Raw genomic sequence first — 9,528 nt, forward strand, 5'->3', positions numbered from 1 at the left:
GAAACATAACCTTACATCAGCCATTCTTTTTTGCAAAGCTTGTTTGGAAGATTTCATAAGTTGTGGAAATGCTATTTAGGTATTGTTTAATGGCAGTTAGTGATCTTGTGTTTAGAAGTCATCCTTTGTCCCTGACAGTTAGCTGTCTATTTCGCATTTCGCAGCTGTCTATTTCGCCTGTAGTTACAGCACAACCCACTACGGAGGATTGGCCATGAATCGGGTGGCAGTGGGTCGAAAAAGAATAAATACCTAAATAAGATTTTTTTTACTGAAAATGAAATATTAAATGAATTCTAATCGTTAATAATACTTTTCATGTTATCATTTTTTAAAATTAGAAGTTAATATTTTTGGTTTCTTGTTGTGGAAAATAAAACAGTAAAATTAGCATGGAAGTCTCCTTGCTTCCATTACAAAATTATATATGGCATCACATACGTTCCTATTACAGTGTCCTAGTGCTGACGCCCCCAGAGAGAGTGATAGGTAGGGATCAAAACGTAGCCAGGAGATCGGCTTCCTGTTTTTAATGCGGATCAGCGCATCGCGCTAAACGTCGTGACTGTGTGCGTTGCGATACCGCATGCTGGACTCTTTCTTATACTATAACAATACTGAACAAGTCGTCTTTAACTGACATGCGCTATGTAAGACGATCGAAGTATTTCCTGTGGCTTTGGATCGCGCCAAACATGCTCGCATGACCCTCTCGGCATAACCAGGATAATGATGATGATAATGAAGATGATGATGACGATGATGATTTATTGGTATCACCTTTGAAACTGGGCGGTGACAAATAGTCACCTAGGCTGCTTGAGTTAATCAGGTAGCTATGCTAAACTCTTAAAACAGTTGCATCATTTGAGGTGCATTTTTTTCCCACAACAATAATCTTCGTCTGCCTTGCTTGCGTTTCCTTTCTTGAAAATGCTGCGCTTGCTACTTTCCTGTCGAGAATGCTATGTCACGCTCATAACGCGCATGCCGTTCGTGACCTGGAAGTACCGGGCTTGCAGCGTTAAAGAAAGAAAATGCGGGCAAGAGAGACGATGCTTATTGCTGCGGAACAAGACACGGCCGAAAGGGTGTCAATTTTACAGCGAAGCTCTTAAGGGCTAGTTCCCCCAGTATCGTGTCCGTGCGTAGAAACAAAATCCCGAAGATACTGCAATGTTTAGCCGTCCCGCGGTGGAGGTGAAGCGGGCGTAAAGCACTCCCCATACGTGGGCCGACCTCGAAGATAGTGCAATGCCGAGGTGCAGTTCTACATTGAGAGGCCCACACAACACAGCTTCGCTGGTCATCCTCCTTCAAAAAGTGGTAGGGCACTGATTTTTTTTAAAAAGTGTCCACATGCTTTTCACTTTAGTATTTTTGCATCCGTATCCTTAACCTTCTTTCTCTTTTTCAAAAATTTTCTATCTACCTTATACGGCAACTCGAAACGTCTCTTGTTCATCTCGAGTGCTGACCGGTTCCGTCCACTTTAAATTCAAGCGCTTCTGGAAGGATCTCGACTTCAGCGACGCCACCTTTCGGTAAGAAAGAAAAACTCGTCCCCGAATTTTTATTGCTCCCGCGGCGTCGTCACTCTACCTAACTGCCTTTCTAACACCGTGGTCTTGAACATGCCGTGCCGTCTTATTTTCTGATAACAATAACATAACTGGTGTCACGATTTGCCAGCAAGGTGAGACGTTCGCTCTAGGACATGTGCAGTGAAGACATAATCCTAGCCATCTTTTACAGTTACGCACCGCCCGAGGTCCGTTTACCCTTCCTCTGAAATATTTCAATAACAAGGCTTTGTACCTATTAATTACACGCTCATTTGCCTCTGAGTGAATGCTTTGACGTATCAATAGTAGTTTTTACGTATTTCTTCTATAACAATGGAGTATTCTTACGCGTTATAATAATAATATTATTATTATTATTATTATTATTATTATTATTATTATTATTATTATTATTATTATTATTATTTTGTGCATAAGAACGCCAACAGAGAAAAGAAAGAAAGCGCTAGCTGGCAACTATTTCATTTCAGACTACGTCATTTATTGTCTTGTATCTATGACAATAAATTTACCAGTTCTATATTCATTAAGCTTTATTCGCCCAATTGGCCAATCCTCTACAGTAGATATGAGCCCTATTGTATGACGACGACGACGACGACGACGACGACGACGACGACGACGACGACAACAACAACAACAACAACAACAACAACAACAACAACAACAACAACAACAACAACAACAACAACAACAACAACAACAACAACAACAACAACAACAACAACAACAACAACAACAACAACAACAACAACAACATCATCAAGTGGGGCACAACGCCTGCGTTTTCCTGAAGAAAACATGTGGATAGGAAAATGAAAGGAGCTGAAGAAGAGGAAGGAGCTTAAAGGGCCCCTCACCAGGCCACATAGCTAGTTTTTGTTGCACGTTGAAAGTTGTTGCGTGCCCTCTAGGGAGCTTTCTACCGCAAGAATTTTTCAACTTGCCTTTTTAATAGCTGAGATGTGAAGTCCGTGATTTCAGGAGGCCAGCGTCACCGCAAACATACGTTCTCTCCACTTGCCGTTGTCTATCCTCCACACGCAAAATTCCTTACTACGTTTTCTCATACCGGAGCCATAGGATCGCATGACACGTACGTCACGCGATCCTATGGCCCCGCCTTCTTTTTTTTCTTTTTTCACGTTCTCGTTTGCGGGGAAGGGTTCGCTGTTGCGTTTGTCTCCTTTCGTGCAGCGCACGATTTTACGCGCTGTTAACGAGAACACTTGACAAGCGGAATATGTCAGTGCTGCACGAGCACTGAGGCAGATGCAAGCGGATCGAAGAGCATGGCCGCGCGCTGCAACCCAGGAGAACAACGCAGGTAGTTTAGTTCTCATCGCGCGCGGCTGCATGACGGGTAACAAACAGATGAAACACAAGTACGTCCCTCTGCTATACGGTGACGAAGTAAAACAAAGAATCACAGACATTCGGTTTGCGTGACATGACATGAAAAACACGTTATTTGAGTCCTGAGGGACTGAGATCTTGGGGAGCCAAAACCGAAGGCTCACGAAGATCAAGTCGGTGGCTCCACCCACGATGGGACCGGCAGGTGCACATAAAGTCCCGCCGGAATGTCGTGGGCCCTCTGGACAGCCTGGAGTGAATGTGGAGATTGCTGCTCTTGAGAGATTTCGGCCATTGTTCTTTCGTGATGGGTGGAGACGCGTTAAGGGCTGGGCACAGCCAGAGCATGTGGTCAAAAGAGCACGAATCATGACCACAATTGGGGCACGACTGTGAGTCGTCAGGATCTATCCTCTTAAAGGACCGAGGAGTGGGATACGAACGGGTTTGCAGGAGTCTGAGTGTGCGAGCCTGAGGTTTGTTCAAGTTGGGGTGAGGGGGTGGAAATGTCCTCCTGCTCAGTCGATACTGGGAAACAATTTCGTGGAAAGTACATAATGTATTTTTGTGTCTGTTGGCCTCGTTCCAAGCCTGGCTACCCGCCACAGCGCGGTACCTGAAATCGCGCGCTCTCCGGTGGGCCTGCTCGTTAGGATTACATCCAAGTGGGTTAATTGAGCTATCAAGATGGGCTGGGAACCATGAGATCTGGTATCCTCCTTCGCTGCTCTCCCTAGTCCTTTGAAGTGGTTTGATCACAATACTGTTCGCATGTTCAGGTACGAGGGCGTACGAAAAGGATCTAACCGCAGTGGGTGAGTTCGAGAAGGTAGCGAGAACTTTGGAGCGTTGAAAAGCCAGAGCAATCACCGTTTGCTCCGCCACATGGGCGAACTTCGTATCAATAGAGGCTGCATTGACCAGGTTGCCCCCCGCGTCTACTACCGAGACAGCGACTTATCCCCACTGTCATATCTGGCAGCATCGACAAAGAGGGCATCTAGTTTCTGCTGATTGACCTTTTTAAGGATGGACTTGGCTCTCGCGAATCTTCTACCTTCGTTATGCACTGGGTGGATGTTTCGCGGGACGGGGTCAACCATGATGCGAGTTCTGGTTTCCCGGGTCAAGCTAACTTTGGTCGCCGGTTCATGTCTGGGTTGGATTCCCGCTTCTTCTAAAATCTTGATCCCTGGCTTAGTGGATGAAAGTCTCATTATTTGAGCCATTGTGTTAGCTTCTATTAGCTCATTGATGGAATAATGGAGTCCTAGCTCCAGCAGCTTCTCAGTGCTTGTGGACTGCGGAAGGCCGAGCACACGTTTGAGGCTATCTGATTAGGGAGCCGAGCTTGGCCTTTTCCTCTTTACCCCAATTAAGGTACGACGCGATGTAGATAATATGACCCAGGAAGAATGCCTGATACGCTCTGAGTAAATTGTCCTCTTTAAGACCGCCTCTTCGATTTGAGACGCGGGCTACATGTATTAGGACATTACTAGTCTGTCCAGTGAGCCTGTTGAGGGCCGTCGAGTTACAGCCCTGGGCACCATTGACACCTAGAATCTTTACCGAGTCCATCCTCGGTATGGGATGCCCATTTTTAGCTCGAATTTCTATCGGCAGAGTTTCCAGAGGCGCAAGGTTTCTGACCTCCTGTCTGGACTGGCGGTATAACAGTGGCTCTGATTTAGCGGGGGAGAGTTCAATGCCCACGTGTTTGAAACAAAGACTTCGGTAACCTCTAACGCGCTTTGTACCGAGTGTTCGAGCATGGCTAGTGATCCACCCGGTGCCCAGATCGTGATATCGTTCGCATTAATTGCGTGACCCACGTTCGGGATTGCAGCGAGGCGAGTGGAGAGTTTGTGCATGGCTATATTAAATAAGAGTGGAGAGAGGACCGAGCCCTACGGGGTGCCGCATGTGCCTAGTTCGTAGAGTCCTCCCGTGACCATGCCTAGTCGGAGGTGTGCCTTGCGATCCGCGAGGAAAGAACTGGTGTAATCATGAAACCGCTGGCCCAGGTTGAGAGACGAAATCCCCGTCAGGATGTGTTTATGCGCGACCCTGTCAAAGGCCTTGGAGAGGTCCAGTGTGAGGATCCCTCTCACGTCACGAGTAGGGTTAATTAAAGATTGCTTTCTTAAGCAAAATCACAGCGTCCTGTGTGGACAACGCCTGTTTAGAGCCGATCAGGTTGTGTCTAAAGAGCTCCTTATTTTCAATATGTTCAGTGATCCTGTTATGTATCGCGTACTCCGCAACCTTGGCGATGCGTGATGTAAGGGAAATAGGCCGCAGATTATTTATATGTGGGGGTTTTCTTGGTTTGGGTATGAGTACCAATTTTGCGGTACGCCAGTCTATCGGAACCTGTCCACTTTTCCACACCTCATTTATTTTGGTCGTGTCTATCTCGATTGCCCTATCGTCTAGGTCCCTGAAGAGTTTGTTCGTGATTCCATCAGGTCCCGGGGCTCATCTGCTATTTAGATTCAAGAGAACGTGTCTGATCTCTGACACGGTGAAAGGTTCGTCTAGATCAGGTGCCGAGAATCCCATGTAGTTCACACGCTCTACCGGGGGATTCGCGTCTTTGGCGAGTGGGAGATAAGTATGCGCTAAGTTGTTGGCTAATTCCCTGTAGGTGAGTCCGATTGCGGTTTGCTTCTTAATGAGCCTATCCGTTGCTAGGCTAAGGGTCTCCTTAGACTGTTTATCGTTGAGGAGAATTTTCAATAAGCCCCATTTGCTACCTCTTCACATACGCCCGTCCGTTTCGGTACACGTCTCACCATTGCTCCTTGTTAAGAAGCGCGATTTTCGATCTGAGTCTACGATTAAGCTCTTGGGTCTTCCACCTGGCTGTGAGAGCAGGGCGTGTTTGGCCTCGAGAAGGTGAGCAAGTCTCGAGTCTATTTTAGGAACTTCAAGATCCATAATGATTTCTTTGGTTGCTCCTTTAACTGCCATCTTCAGATTCTCTAGCAGATCTGCATACGTTTCATCTGGCGGGACTGTATCATTTCTGATTTTCCGAAAAAGGTCCCAGTCCACATACTCATATCTAGCGGGTAGTCTGGGTTTGACAAGCAACAGAATTTCAAGTAAGTAATGGTCACTGCCTAGCCCCTCCTGGAGGTTGTCCCACGTGCCTTTGATACCTTAGAGGAAGATGAAATAGGGGGTCGTATCTCGACTGACCGAATTACCGGATCTGGTGGGCAGCCTTGGATCTGTGACGAGTATTAAGCCGAGCTCTGCGGCATTGAAGGCCAAATTCGTCCGTTTTGCACTTTTGTAACCGTACCCCCATTCCGTATTGGGTACGTTAATTTCACCCGCAACAACGAGGCGCGCTAGACTAGGCGCCCTAGACGTGGCGCCTAGTAATGTTTTGAAGTCTCTTTTCCTGTCCGATGGTGCGCTGTACACGTTGAGAATGAAAATGTTAGAATTGATTGTTCTGTTGGGTACGATCTCTAATAACTGGGCCTCGAGGCCCGCTTTGTACGCGCGGACCTCGTGCTGAACGAACGAGATGTTCTTTCTGATTAGGGTAGCAATACCTCTGCCGTTTTCTCTCCTGTATGCTACCGTGCGGTACCCGGAGAGGAAAATTTCTGCTGTACATAGCGTTTCCTGTAACAATATAACTTGCGGCTTGTCCGCAATAGACATGATAACTGTCCCAATGGGTCCTTGTGCCTCTGGAAACTTGAGCAGTTCCACAGCCAGATTTTAACATTGTTGCTATTCGCGTTCGCCATTTTGCCTACTGAGAATGATCAAATAGCCCTTTAGCCCCACTTTCGGGATTCGGGTTTGCCTGATTCTGCACTGTCGATACCGTAAGCCTGCCTTTGGCTTGGACCTTGGGCCTCTCTAGTTGAGTTAATCTCGTCTCCATCCCGGAGAGCACTTCCATCATGCGTCCTAGGGTCTTTTCTATGGCAACTAGCTTGCCTCTGCTGTTTATCTCATCCTCCTCTTCTGTCTCGCTAACCGGTTCTGGGTTGGGAGCTTTACGCTTGGATTTTCCAGCAAGCGGGCCTAGAGCTTTAATTTTATCCTCATCGCGGTTCGAGATTTGCCTTCTAATGCTATTAAGGCTCCTCTAGCTCTGCAAGTTCGCGCCTGAGCTGTTGGTTTTCCGCCTCAAGTAATTGGATTCGGGGATCATTCACTTGCTCTGACTGTGCCTCACCACTTGCTCTTTTGGCCGTCGGGTATTATTATTTCTCTAAACTTCAAACAGTGTATTGAGGCAACAGATTAAACAAATAACTGATGTTGCCTAGAATAATTATCAAGATCACATGTCACTATGAGTTACGTCCCAGCACTGCAGTATACGTAGGTTCACTTGTGCGATTGACGACGATACTCCAGCTTCCCGCGGCGTGTAGTGGTCTAGCTAATACTTTGCAGGCAGCATCGCTAGGGCGCATTGTATGCGCTGCGCATGTTAGCTGAAAATGACCAGAGCTGGTGAGGCTCCCTTTAAGGGGGACTGGAGATATTGAGTGATGAAGAGGCTGACAGTATACAAAATAAGATAAATGAGGTCAATAAAACGGAAGCGAAACAGAAATGCTCACACTAGTGAACAGCATTAAAGCGAGACATACATCTGAGTCGCACACGACACCGCGGCATTGAATGTCCTGAAGACAGCCGGCAAGTTGGCATGAAATCAAGCCACACCCACGGTTGCTGGATAAAAAAAAGTATGCCCTGCAGAGCCAAGCCGGCTGCAGTGGCAACGAATGTAACAGCCACAGTTGCATTCTCGGCAGCTTGGCTGGGCCTGACGGCGCCAGCTGCCGGGCACGGGACGCGTCGGGCGACGGCATTCCAAGCGCATTCCTAACGCATTCTCTTATGCAGATCCCAGACAAACAGTCCCGACTGGTGGCGTCACGCCGGATGACACCGTTTTCAATGCACGCGACGTGCCACATCAGTGGTCAATATAACGGAGTGCAAAAATGCCTGTCTTCAAATTGCTATGTAAGGCTCCGCATGTCTCGACAGACTACCAGCGAGAAATCCCTCTGCTACTTAGCTTTTTTTAAAGGTGGGTTTTTATTAGGTCTAAAGAAATTCATTTTTGTGGGGGAAAAAATTCAGACACGGGAAGTTCATTGCGACTCCACCAGACAGAAGGAAGCCAGCACTGACGAAAATATTTTTGAAATACGGAGTGTTTCTCGAATTATTGTATGACTTTATTTTTCTAAATAAAAGAACACAGTGCATTTACTAACAGATATTTTCGGACAATACCTGCTTGTTCTCTTCTTTTTACTCGAAGTTAAAATAGACAGATAATTAGCGTTTTTGATCGTTTTTACAGCATTCACGCGCATTAAAAAAAAAGAGGTCACGTGAAGCAACCTGGCACTGCTATAATAGAACTGACCCAATGGAATAGTTTAACCTAAAATTTCGTTATAGACATAAAATTTTGTGTTTCTTCTCATCATTGTTTATTAAGAAGTTTTTTGAAGTTTTGTGAAAATAACATTTTATTATATTTGTAATTAGAACAAAGTTGAAATGAAAATCTTTATTTTTCATTTGCTTTCCTTGGATTTATGATATTTTGGCTACGTTCCTTTTGGTAACTGAACACTTCGGTCCCTCTTATTCTATCTCGATCATTGGACGGAATTTCCCGTTGAAAGGGGGTCCGAGATGACCACAATTATTTAAAAATGTGTTTTCCTTCCGGAGATTGATTTCACAAAGCCCCTGGTTGTTTCTTTGCCCATGTTTTTAGTGTTATTATAGATAAAGCAGGATTCATGTGGCTCGAGTTCTCCACTAGGCTGAAAATAGTTTTCATAAAATGACACTGAAATGGAGTCGACGTTATGATTGACGTGATACGATTCCAAATCCGAAGGTTAGTGCCTGCAGTTAACGATTATCAGAGAGTCCAATTTGAAAGGGTGTGTGTTTTTCTGGGATATGTACTGAATGTTACTTGCTCCGCACACGATGAGACAGACGATATTCAATGAATCAGTCAGGTTTTGGGTATTGCATGCATTTATGCAAGTGTTTGCACACATTGCAGCTGTTTTCTCCGTCAGGGCAGCAGCCAGTGATAGTTTTACTTCGCGTTATTGAATGCATGCTTGGTTAACTGATACATTTTAGCCGTCTATACACTACGCGCGAAGCAGCAGCGGAAATGTTTAACATGGTTCCCTTTTTTCAGCATATATTATTTTGCGTGCAATAAGTATACAGGGGAGAAAACTAATTACGTAGGACACAGCGTGCTCTGAACGACTGAATAGGATGTCTTAGGACGCAATCAACACTTTCTTATCGGAAGTCTCGCCTTCAATTGAAGGAAATAATAGAAACGGATTATTCATCTTCTAGAATTTAGTCAGGTGTTTGGTACACAAACACTATCCTGGTTGCGGAAGAGGACTGAAGATGGAAAACCGCAGGTCTCTATATATATTCATATCATGCGTCTTTTCTTGAACGCAGAATAACTTCGTAGGATGTCGTTCATAAGAAGTGACGAAAATTTTGAAAACGTTAGATTTCGTGCAATAAT

This window comes from Dermacentor variabilis, chromosome 3 (genome assembly GCF_050947875.1).
Source record: "Dermacentor variabilis isolate Ectoservices chromosome 3, ASM5094787v1, whole genome shotgun sequence".
NCBI lineage: Eukaryota > Metazoa > Arthropoda > Arachnida > Ixodida > Ixodidae > Dermacentor > Dermacentor variabilis.